At 43.8% G+C, this 12,199-nt stretch overlaps 2 long non-coding RNA genes across 5 annotated transcripts in view; one reads left to right on the top strand and one right to left on the bottom strand.

The window, feature by feature from the left end:
* LOC114117297 (uncharacterized) overlaps nt 1-12,199 on the top strand; it is a 70,946-nt gene that overhangs the window by 27,242 nt on the left and 31,505 nt on the right. Inside the window, exon 2 of one of the 4 annotated variants that reach the window (XR_009595696.1) lies at nt 11,503-11,605. The exons of the other annotated variants lie outside the window; for them this stretch is intronic. This is a non-coding gene — a long non-coding RNA (uncharacterized LOC114117297). The remainder of the gene's footprint in view (nt 1-11,502; nt 11,606-12,199) is intronic. 4 annotated transcript variants of the gene reach the window in all.
* Nucleotides 8,996-9,880, bottom strand: LOC121816100 (uncharacterized). The gene is made up of 3 exons (XR_006055569.2): nt 9,721-9,880; nt 9,433-9,547; nt 8,996-9,208 (listed from the first exon to the last, which is right to left on the bottom strand). It is a non-coding gene; the product is annotated as an uncharacterized LOC121816100 (long non-coding RNA).

The raw sequence follows: 12,199 nt of genomic DNA, 5'->3' as shown, positions 1-12,199 counted from the left end.
CCTTCTTCAGTGATCAATGCAAAGAAATAGAGGAAAACAACAGAATGGGAAAGACTAGAGATCTCTTCAAGAAAATTAGAGATACCAAGGGAACATTTCATGCAAAGATGGGCTCGATGAAGGACAGAAATGGCATGGACCTAACAGAAGCAGAAGATATTAAGAAGAGGTGGCAAGAATACACAGAAGAACTGTACAAAAAAGATCTTCACGACCAAGATAATCATGACGATGTGATCACTAATCTAGAGCCAGACATCTTGAAATGTGAAGTCAAGTGGGCCTTAGAAAGCATCACTAAGAACAAAGCTAGTGGAGGTGATGGAATTCCAATTGAGCTGTTTCAAATCCTGAAAGATGATGCTGTGAAAGTGCTGCACTCAATATGCCAGCAAATTTGGAAAACTCAGCAGTAGCCACAGGACTGGAAAAAGTCAGTTTTCATTCCAATTCCAAAGAAAGGCAATGCCAAAGAATGCTCAAACTACTGCACAGTTGCACTCATCTCACATGCTAGTAAAGTAATGCTCAAAATTCTCCAAGCCAGGCTTCAGCAATTCGTGAACCATGAACTCCCTGATATTCAAGCTGGTTTTAGAAAAGGCAGAGGAACCAGAGATCAAATTGCCAGCATCTGCTGGATCATGGTAAAAGCAAGAGAGTTCCAGAAAAAAACATCTATTTCTGCTTTCTTGAGTATGCCAAAGCCTTTGTGTGGATCACAATAAACTGTGGAAAATTCTGAAAGAGATGGGAATACCAGACCACCTGACCTGCCTCTTGAGAAATCTGTATGCAGGTCAGGAAGCAACATTAGAACTGGACATGGAACAACAGACTGGTTCCAAATAGGAAAAGGAGTACATCAAGGCTGTATATTGTCACCCTGCTTATTTAACTTATATGCAGAGTACATCATGAGAAATGCTGGACTGGAAGAAACACAAGCTGGAATCAAGATTGCCGGGAGAAATATCAATAACCTCATATATGCAGATGACACCACCCTTATGGCAGAAAGTGAAGAGGAGCTAAAAAGCCTCTTGATAAAAGTGAAAGAGGAGGGCGAAAAAGTTGGCTTAAAGCTCAACATTCAGAAAATGAAGATCATGGCATCTGATCCTATCACTTCATGGCAAATAGATGGGGAAACAGTGGAAACAGTGTCACACTTTATTTTTTGGGGCTCCAAAATCACTGCAGATGGTGACTGCAGCCATGAAATTAAAAGACACTTACTCTTTGGAAGAAAAGTTATGGCCAACCTAGATAGTATATTCAAAAGCAGAGACGTTACCTTGCCGACTAAGGTCTGTCTAGTCAAGGCTATGGTTTTTCCAGTGGTCATGTATGGATGTGAGAGTTGGACTGTGAAGAAGGCTGAGCGCCAAAGAATTGATGCTTTTGAACTGTGGTGTTGGAGAAGACTCTTGAGAGTCCCTTGGACTGCAAGGAGATCCAACCAGTCCATTCTGAAGGAGATCAACCCTGGGATTTCTCTGGAAGGAATGATGCTAAGGCTGAAGCTCCAGTACTTTGGCCACCTCATGCGAAGAGTTGACTCACTGGAAAAGACTCTGATGCTGGGAGGGATTGAGGGCAGGAGAAGAAGGGGACGACTGACGATGAGATGGCTGGATGGCATCACAGACTCGATGGACGTGGGTCTGAGTGAACTCCGGGAGATGGTGATAGACAGGGAGGCCTGGCGTGCTGTGATTCATGGGGTTGCAAAGAGTCGGATACGACTGAGCAACTGAACTGAACTGAACTGAACCTCCCATTTTTTCTCCCCCAAGTTTATTGAGCTTTATGATTGACATATAATATTGAGTAACTATAACATCCACTCCAGTACTCTTGCCTGGAAAATCCCATAGATGGAGGAGCCTGGTAGGCTGCAATCCATGGGGTTGCTAAGAGTCGGACACGACTGAGTGACTTCACTTTCATGCATCGGAGAAGGAAATGGCAACCCACTCCAGTGTTCTTGCCTGGAGAATCCCAGGGACGGTGGAGCCTGGTGGGCTGCCGTCTATGGGGTCGCACAGAGTCGGACATGACTGAAGTGACTTAGCAGTAGCAGCAGCAACTATAACATGTTGATTTGATACACATATATATTGCAATTTGGAGGTTACCACCAAAGTGTTAGCTAACTTCTCCATCATGTCATATAGTTGCTTTTTCTTTTTTGTGGTGAGCACATTTAAGATCTAGTCTCTTAGCAACTTTCAAGTATATAGTCAGAATTGTTATCTGTCATTGCAATGCTGTACATTAGATGGCCAGATCTTATTCATCTTCTAACTAAAAGTTTGTACTTTTGAACCAACATCTTCCCCACTCCTCCAATCCCTGGTACCCATCATTCTACTCTCTGTTTCCACGAGTTTGATTTTTTAACATTCCACATAGAAGTGATATCATACCATATTTGTCTTGTTCTGTCTGACTTATTTCCATAACCTGGTAAACATACCAATTCTCCCCTAAGCGACCTATAGATTTAATGTTATTCCAATGAAAATTTCAACAAGGTGTTTGATTTGTTTAGCAAACTGAACATTTTGCTGGTTGTAAAATAGCACATACAATAAGATTTCATTTTGTAAAAGGAAAACATGCACATTCACTGCATGCATAAGTGGCCTGGGAAAAATTTTGGGTGGAGAGAGTATTTATTTTCTATCACTGTGTATCTAGCAGTGTGAAACAGCACCTATTTATTAACTCAAGGTTCTGTAAGTCAGAAGTCTGGCATGGTGTGGCTGAGTTTCCTGCACAGGGTATCGCAATGCTAAAATCAAGATATGGACTGGGTTTAGTTCTTGTTTGGAAGCTCAGCAGGAACATCTGCTTACAGACATAATCTGTTTCTTGTTGGCAATTTTTTTTTCCAGCTCCTTGGGGTTGTAGGACTAAGGTGCTGCTTCCTTGCTGTCAACTGTGAGCCATTCTCAATACTTACAAGCCGCACACATTCCTTGCCACGGAACTCACTCCATCTTCAAACCAGCAATGGTGCAGTGAACCTTCCGTGCTTCAAATCTCTGACTTCCTTTTCTGTGACCAGTCAGAGAAAACCCTGCTTTAAAGAACTCATGTGATTAGGTCAGGCCTACCCGAATGTTTTCCCTATTTTGAGGCCAGCTGGTTTGGTACCTTAGTTACATCTGCAAATTCTGTCCCTGGCAGTGCCCAGTATTTGACTGAATAGCTGCAAGAAGGTGTGTATGTACCAAGAGCCTGGAATTTAGGTGGGAGATTGCATTTTAGAATTCTGCCAACCACAGTGAGATTGCAAATATGTGTATACATGTGTATTTATATATTTTACAATTGTTTGACATTGATTTGTTGAATTTCAAATTCTTTATTAGGCATAATATTTGTCTTATGTCCTTGGTATACAACCTCACCAATAAATCATTTTTAAATAATAAAGTTGTTGAACATTATCAAATGCTTTCTCTGTATCTATTAAAATTATAGTATTATTTTCTCCACTAAACCAGAATTATAGTGAATTACATTGGTGGGTTTTCTGATGTTAAACTATCCTTATGTTTATGAAACACAGTGTTTTATTATTTAAATATTTAAAAATTAAATAAAATTTAAACGGGGGGGGGGGCAGGGTCCTTGTTTCTCCTAAAGGAATAGATGTAACAGTATCTTTGAATTCTTCACTAGGAACTAAGGTCCCTATCCAAGTGGTGGATGGTAACTTCAGGCTGAGCACAAAATTCCTGAAGCACCGCCCTGTTACCTCACCACTAAACAATCAGGGGAAAGTCCACGCATAGAGGAAGATGCAAAGATTCTGACCCTCTCCCCAAATGATTCTCCCTTTAAAAAGTTCATGGTTGAGCAGAATCTTCAGAGTTGGTTTTTGAGCACAAGTCTACCTTCTCCCCATGTTATTTTTCTAAATAAAGGAAAATTTCCAGGAACTTCCCTGGTGGCTCAGATGGTAAAGAATCTGCCTGCAATGCAGGAGACCTGGGTTTGATCCCTGGATTGGGAAGGTCCCCTGGAGAAGGGAATGGCTACCCACTTGAGTGTTCTTGCTTGGAGAATTCCAATGGCAGAGGAGCCTGGCAGGTTACAGTCTATGGGATCACAAAGAGTCCGACACGACTGAGCAACTGTCACTTCCTTACCAACCAATACTTGCCTCTCAAATATTGACTTTTAAGCCACAAGCAGCCAAACCTGAGTTTGGTAATGGTACGTGCCTGACCGCAGGAAGTTCTGTTTGACCTGTTTGTCACCACATTCCTCTCCACAAGATCGTAACTTGTGTACAAATAAATCTGTTTGAGTCAGCCATCAGGCTATGAGTCGAGGCTTCACCTGTTACATTCCTGCTGGGCACCTCCATCACTTCTCACACCCTTCCTGCAAAGACTGGGCTATTCCTTTCAAAGAAAGTTTGCCAAAACTTTGATGCAACAGAAGATGATACTAGGGAACTTAAAACTGGATGCCAAATATATTGACTTGTAAATCGTGAGGCCCAAGTCTTGAGATTTGGGTGCTCTAGAGTGTTCTGGTGTCAATCACACTTTCTTTAACTCTCCAACACCACCTGGGAGCCCTGCAATTCAATTCAGTTCAGACACTAACTGCCTGAAGTTAATGCAGACCCCACAACTTAAGGGCTCAGTGTTACAGGACAGCTCCCACATTAGAAGCCAGGTGCAAGTCCTGGGCCACCTGTACTTCTGACCAACTGGCCCCACAGTTGCAGGAGAGAAAGTGGGGCATGAGAGATCAGTCACATCTCAGGGCTTAGGCTAGTCCTGGGATTGGCTGCTGAATGTGGGTTCTTGGTTTTGAATTCTTGCAAAGAATTCAAGAGCAAGCCATAGTAAGGTGAAAGAAGGTTTATTCAGGGAGATGCAAACTCCACAGACAGAGTGTGGGCATCTCAGAAGATGAGAGACACCAGGGTACAGTGTTGTCAGTTTTTATAGGAGTGGGTAATTTCATAGGCTAATGAGTAGGAGGATTATTCCAACTATTTTTGGAGTGGAATGGGGATTCCAAAGAATTAGGCCACCACCCACTTTTTGGCCTTTTATGGTTGGCCTGTCATGGTGCCTGTGGGTGTGTTATTTAGCTTGCTGATATATGACAATGGGCACATGCTGAGCATATGTGCTCAGTGGCTAAGTCGTGTCTGACTCTTTACCACCCCAGGCCAGGTAGTTGACTCAGGCACCATCTTGGATCTATGTATGTGTTCAGTCACTAAATCAGGTCTGACTCTTTGCCATCCCATGGACTGCAGCACATCAGGCTTCCCTATCCTTCACCATCTCCCAGAGTTTGCTCAAATTCACATCCATTGAGTCTATGATGCCATCCAACCATCTTATCCTCTGTTGCCCCTTTTCTCCTGCCCTCAGTCTTTCCCAGAATCAGGGCCTTTTCCAGTGAGTTGGCTCTTTGCATCAGCTGGCCAAAGTATTGGAGCTTCAGTTTCAGCATCAGGCTTTCAGTGAATATTCAAGGTGGATTTCCTTTAGGATTGACTGGTTTAATCTTGGACCTAGTTAGTTCTAACCAGTTCATGTCATGTTCTCAATAGCAGCGTCATTTTTCTTAAGATTGTGCCCTGTCCCCTTCCTGTCTCACTACCACTCCCTCCTAAATTTTGATTATTTGCTAGAACCCAAGAAGGCATTTTTCCTATGCTTATCAGTTTATTATAAGAGTCACAACTCAGGAATGCTGGATGTTAGAGATGCCCAAGGCAAGATCTGAGGGCATGGGGAGTGAGGGGTGGCTGCTGGGAGCTGCTACTGCCCTCTCTGTGCACACAACTCTCATAGTTTTCCCCCGTATTCACCATTTCACCATCAAAACTTGTTGTTCAAGAGTTTTTATAGAGTTTAATCATCACCTCCCTCCCTTCCCCACTATGGACACACCATTTGGTCCTCTGGTGACCAGCTCCATCAGAAGCAATCTAGGGCCCCCACCCAGAGTCACCTTTTTAACAAAAACTCAAGTATGATCAAAAGGAGTTCACAGCTTTTGTTAATGAATGGCAAAAGACAGTCTCATGGCTCAGGGAAGTACAAGGGTTTTAGGAACTCTGTGCCAGAAACAGGGGGCAAAGAGCAAATATATTTCATATTGCTGTAGGAAGGAGGACCCCTTCCAGAGCCCAAGAGTGGGCTCTAGTCTAACTCAGAAATGAATTGTCCAAGGGAACACACATGCTGACAAAGCAAGAGACTTTATTAGAAGAGGGTGCCTGGATGGAGAGCAGTAGGGAAAGGGAATCCAGGAGAGCTGCTCTGCCAAGTGGCTCACAGTCTCTGGTTTTTTGGTGATGGGATTAGTTTCCGGGCTGTCTTTGGCCAATCATTCTGACTCTGGGTCCTTCCTGGTAGTGCACACTTTGCAGGGATTGAACTCGTGTCTCCTGCTTTGGCAAGCAAATTCTCTATCACTGAGCCACCAAGGAAGTCCTTAATTAGTTTTCAACATTTAAAATTTGGAGATTTCGGCTTTCTCTCAGAGCATGAGAAGGGACCATGATACTAGAGCATTGGCACCAGTTGTCTGCAGGTAAACAGAGCTATCTTTGGAGGCAGACCTGTCCTCTCCAGTTTATCATGGTCCCCTCCCCGTCCCATAGCCTTCCGGACCCCACAAGACTAACACCATCTACACCTGGGTCTTCTGTTTGAATAACTCTGGGTTCATCAAGTGTTCCTGAAACAGAGCAACTAAGGGAAAGATGAGTTCCAGCCCCCACTTTTGGCAGCACAGCTAGTCTCAAAATACCTTGGGAATCCCTTTCCCATAATAGTGAACTTAAAGAGTTTTTCCCCTCATGTGTGCCGACAGGGAGGGGGCCAGTGGAAGTCCTAGGAATCCCTTTTGGAGCAGAGGCCACCACATTTCCCCTGGTATACATGTCAATGACAGATTGGTAGTATAAATACTTATAATATGCAGGTAACATTCTGTCTTCATACCATCATGGTGTTTTCATTTTTTAAGTTCCATGTTCAGGGTGTTGGGTGTTTCTAACTTAGCAGGTGGCACCGGTGGCAAGAAATATTTCTCAGTCACATAGAATGTTTCTGAGCTCTTCCCATTGCCACTCGGGGTAACACTTACTTCCACGCTTCTTTTGTGAGTGTTCTGCTTGAGACTTTTGGCTGTTGAATTCCTTTGTTAATAGCTATAAAAATATCATGGTGGAAATTTTCAACATCACTAAAGAGCTCATGGCAATAGGGGGGGAAAAGGTGCCTTTTTCATGGATGTTTCAGAGTGGACTAAAAGAAAAAAAAAAACACAAATTCGAATTCCTCGGAGAACTGACTGTGTTGAAATATTTACAGAAGGTCAAGGAGTTCTTTCCCCTGGCCCTGAGTGGAGACGAGAAGCTGCGGCCGTGGTGAAGCGAGGCCGGCCTTTCCTTCCAGCCTTGTTTATTCTGGAAATAACTCTGGAAAATGCCTCATATGGTTCCCCAGAGACCTGGAGCTGGGCCTGTGTCAGTTCATGACAAATCCTAACAAACCGTTCCTCTGAATCGTTGAGCAAAATGTATAAAAAAGATCTTTCTTAGAACTTCCAGACAGACCTGAGGGACTAGAAACAAACTTGAAAGTGTGAGGAAGTCAGAGGACGGAGCTAGACCAAAAAAACACATTAACCCAACTTTACAACTGTGTTAGATAGTGGAATTTTACAAAGTCACTGAAATCCAAGGGTTTGAAGTGGATTTTGAAATGCTTATTTTCATCCATTTCTAGCTCAGTAATGAAGTCATTCCTTGAGGACCGGGCCAGCTGTCCCTTCTCTGCGGATCTCTGTCTTTTGAGACTCTCCTCCCTCCACCCCAACTTGGCAGCTTGTCTTTTACACCTGGTGCCTGCCCCAGGCCTGGTAGGAGGGCAGCACCCTTGGTTGTTGGATAAACAGAACTTTACATCCAATGGGACTCTCAAGAATGATGAAGGGATGGATGGTTATGAACAAGTCTGTCCCCAGGACAGCCTAATACATGCTATTGATCATGAATATGATTTCTTGCTATAAATTCCTTAAAATTTTTAAATTGAAGTATGGTTGACTTACAGTATTGTGTTAGTTTCAGGCGTATAGCAAAGTGATTCAGTTATACAAATATATCTATTCTTTATCAGGTTCTTTCCCATGATAAGTTATAGTTGTTGTTCAGTTTCTAACTCGTGTCCAACTCTTCCACTCTGTGGACTGCAGCACACCAGGCTTCCCTGTCCACTATCTCCCAGAGCTTGCTCAAACTCATGTACATTGTGTCAGTGATGCTATCCAACCAGCTCATCCTCTGCCACCCCCTTTTCCTTTTGCCTTCAATCTTTCCCAGCATCAGGGTCTTTTCTAATGAGTTGGTTCCTCACATCAGGAGGCCGAAGTATTGGAACTTCAGCTTCAGCATCAGTCCTTCCAATGAATATTCAGGGTTGATTTCCTTTAGGATTGACTGGTTTGATCTCCTTGCTGTCTAAGGGACTCTCAAGAGTCTTCTCTAGCTCCATAAGTTAATGTTATTATATAGTGCTAGTATGAGATATTGAATATAGTTCCCTGTGCTATATAGTAGGTCTTTGTTGTTTATCTATTTTATGTATAGTAGTGTATATATATTAATCCCAAACGCCTAATTTACCCCTCCTTCCTCTTTCCCCTTTGGTAACCAAGACTATTTTCTATGTCTGTGGAGAAAACCTAAGTGTCCATCAACAGATGAATGAGTGAATAAAGAAGATGTGGTGTATATATAATGGAATATTACTTGGGCATAAAGAAGATGAAATAATGCCATTTGCAGCAATCTGGATAGGTTTAGAGATAAGCATATGAAATGAAGTAAGTCAAGACAGAGAAAGACAATATCATATATTACTTATTTGTGGAGTCTAAAAAATGATACAAATGAACTTATTATTTAAAATCATTTTAATTCAAAGGCACTCTGACTCATAAAGCACTTACAAAAGTGGGGCTGCTCCTCCAGGAGTTGCTGAGGTCACTGTGGACACGCAGTGCTTCCGTTCCTCTCCTTTTCTCTCACTATTCTGATCAGTCTCTGTCCTCTTCCCATCTTCTTCTCTCTCAGAGCCAGGTTTTAAGACTTGGTGTAGGGTTAGGTGGGCTTCTCAGGGGGCACTAGTGGTAAAGAATGTGTCTGCCAATGCAGGAAACACAGGAGACCTGGGTTCGATCCCTGGGTGGGGAAGATCCCCAGGAGTAGAAAATAGCAGCCTGCTCCAGTATTTTTGCCTGGGAAAGCCCATGGACAGTGGAGCCTGGGAGGCTACAGTCCATGGGGTTGAAAAGGAGTTGGACACAACTGAGAGGCTGAGCACCCATGCACGCAGGGGTAGGTGACCCAAAGTACATCAGCCTTACTTCTTCCTTAAGATTTTCCATGCTGGGTGGATCTGAGGGAGAAAATCAATTTTCTTCCATGCTTTCGCAGTTACTAGGATGTGGGACTGGAAGCGGCTGGCAACCAGAGCTCCTGCTGCATGGAGAGAGAGGATCAGTAGAGAGATAAGACTTAAGCAGCTTCAAAGCCAGGCGGTCTGACTGATAGCTCAGTAGGTGAGAGTGAGGGAACATTCGGGGGCATCAGAAGCCATGGAGCCTGTCTGCCTCTTGAGACAAACTCCGTTCTGCCTTCTGCAGTGCGCTTACCTGGGGCTGCTCAGATGTCCTCTTCCTAAGCTGGTTTGAATTCAGTCTGCATCACTGACAAGGGGAAGAGTCTCGAAAGCATCACTAGCAAAGCCACAGCGGACTGCCCCTTGTGACCTGAAAACGCAGGCCAAACGTCAGTGTTCACTAAAAACATATTTCAAACTTGAAAGTGCACATTTTGGTCCATGTGAGGATTTGTCCATTTTAGGGTTTTGGTGGCTTTACAATTTTTTTGTTGGTTCTCCTCTCATTTTTTTAAAGACTCAGTTTCTTTCCCAAACACAAAATACTTTCTGAAAGTGCTGGAATAACACAACCATGACGAGTGTGAGCATTTGAGTGTTTACTGTGTACCAGGTGCCACTCTATTTGTAATTAACCCTTTTCACACTCATGAAAGCCTATGAAACACATAGTGTCACTTCCCCCATTTATCAGATGAAGCACAGAATGATTAAGCAGTTAACCCTGGGATCACTCAGCTAGTTAGTGGCAGAGAGAAGGTTTGCACACAAGTTTGTAAGTTCAGAGATAGAGCTCTTTTTGTATTGAAAACCATTGATTTTGTTTAGTTATGATGATAGTCTTTAAAACTGAGTTATAAATTTCTAAGTTTTGGAAATAATTTTGTGCTATTTTTTTCAAGGCGATGAAAAAGCTACAAATGTCCTTTAGTTCAGTTCAGTTTAGTTCAGTCGCTCAGTCGTGTCTGACTCTTTGCGACTCCATGAATCGCAGCACGCCAGGCCTCCCTGTCCATCACCAACTCCTGGAGTTTACCCAAACTCACGTCCATCGAGTCGGTGATGCCATCCAGCCATCTCATCCTCTGTTGTCCCCTTCTCCTCCTGCCCCCAATCCCTCCCAGCATCAGAGTCTTTTCCCAATGAGTCAACTCTTTGCATGAGGTGGCCAAAGTATTGGAGTTTCAGCTTCAGCATCAGTCCTTTCAATGAACACCTAGGACTGATCTCCTTTAGGATGGATTGGTTGGATCTTCTTGAAGTCCAAGGGACTCTCAAGAGTCTTCTTTAAAGCTATTCAACTCTATAACTTGAACTCACACATTAAAAAAAAATGTATGTATTTATTTGGCTGCTCCTCGTCTTCACTGCGGCATGTGGGATCTCTAGCTGCAACATGCGAACTCTTAGTTGCAGCATGTGGGATCTAGTTCCCCAACCAGGGATCAAGCCTGGGCTCCCTGCACTAGGAACTCAGAGTCTTAGCCACTGGACCACCAGGGAAGTCCCTGAACTGGTGTATTAAGAGACTCTAGCCCACAGAGGTTTTCCTCTGCTTTTCTGTGGTAGAGGTACATTTCCACTTCTGTACCAGTCGGACCATCCTATGAGTGGATCTTCACGTAAGTACTGACTTCGCCAAAAAACCAAACTGGTAGCAGTCTGATCGTGAGGAATGAGTCTGAAATGGAAGAGGGGAGTGTCGTGAAGTCCCCAGGCCTCCTTTGCAATTCTTCACAGCATTGTATCACCACCCGCGTGCATTTGGTGAGTAAGGAACCTCATCTCTCTGGCCAGCTTTTCATCCTGCAGTGGCATACAGTGGATCAACAGAAATGGTTAAAATGTTCAGCCCCATTTGCTAATGTCCCAGAAGCACATCGAAAGCAGAAAAAGTTCAACCAAGGTTCATCCCTCTGTCATTCCAGCGAAACATTTCACACAGTTGCTGGGGAATTAGATTGAAACCCATAGTTGTCATCCAGGGACTTTGGTGAAGTGTTCATTTCTTACCTGTTACCATTTCCTTTTTAAGCAACTGCAAAAACAGTGATCTCCTTAAGTCTCGAGCAGAAGGGAAGAGGGGACTCAAACACCCTTGACCCTCTCATTTCCTGTGAGATTGTGAAACAAAAAAGGTAAACATTTAAGGGGATGTGGTAACTGGGAACAATTGTCCCCATTGTGGAAGGAATACTGGTTTCTTTTTTACACAAACTCTTCCTAGTGGAAAGGCTGAACTGAAGAAGTCAGCTCTGCCACGGGCCCTCGAGGTTGCCTGGATTCACAGGGAGAAAATCCAGGGAGATTTGCTTTGTGGGAAGTGTGTAGACTTTGAAGGGGTAGGGCTGCAGCATCCTTGGGTCACATAGAACAGCTGTCTTTAAAGGAAGTCCTTCCGGGTGCTTCAGGCCTGGCATCCTTCTACGAGGATCCGCATCACTCAATAACCTCATTACTGAGAGTCTGAAACTTGGGTGACCGTGCTGTAATCCAAGACCCCTTGCTCAGAAGCCCTTGGCAGCGCTCTGACTTTCTTCCTTTTTAGTTTTCCCTACTGCGAGCCCTTCACAGAACAAGGTCATGGTGATCTATGGCAGTGGCTCACGCCAGGCCTGTCCAAGCCTTCTTGGCCAAGACACACGAGTCTTTTGCAAAATCTCAGGATGGTTCTGTGACGGAGGGGAAAGGGCTCCAGCAGAACCAATTCAGTAGTGTCCCTTGGTCTTTGT

This window comes from Ovis aries, chromosome 12 (assembly GCF_016772045.2).
Source record: "Ovis aries strain OAR_USU_Benz2616 breed Rambouillet chromosome 12, ARS-UI_Ramb_v3.0, whole genome shotgun sequence".
Lineage (NCBI taxonomy): Eukaryota > Metazoa > Chordata > Mammalia > Artiodactyla > Bovidae > Ovis > Ovis aries.
The sequence above is the reverse complement of the archived record's forward strand: the minus strand, read 5'-3'. Positions and strand labels throughout refer to the sequence as shown.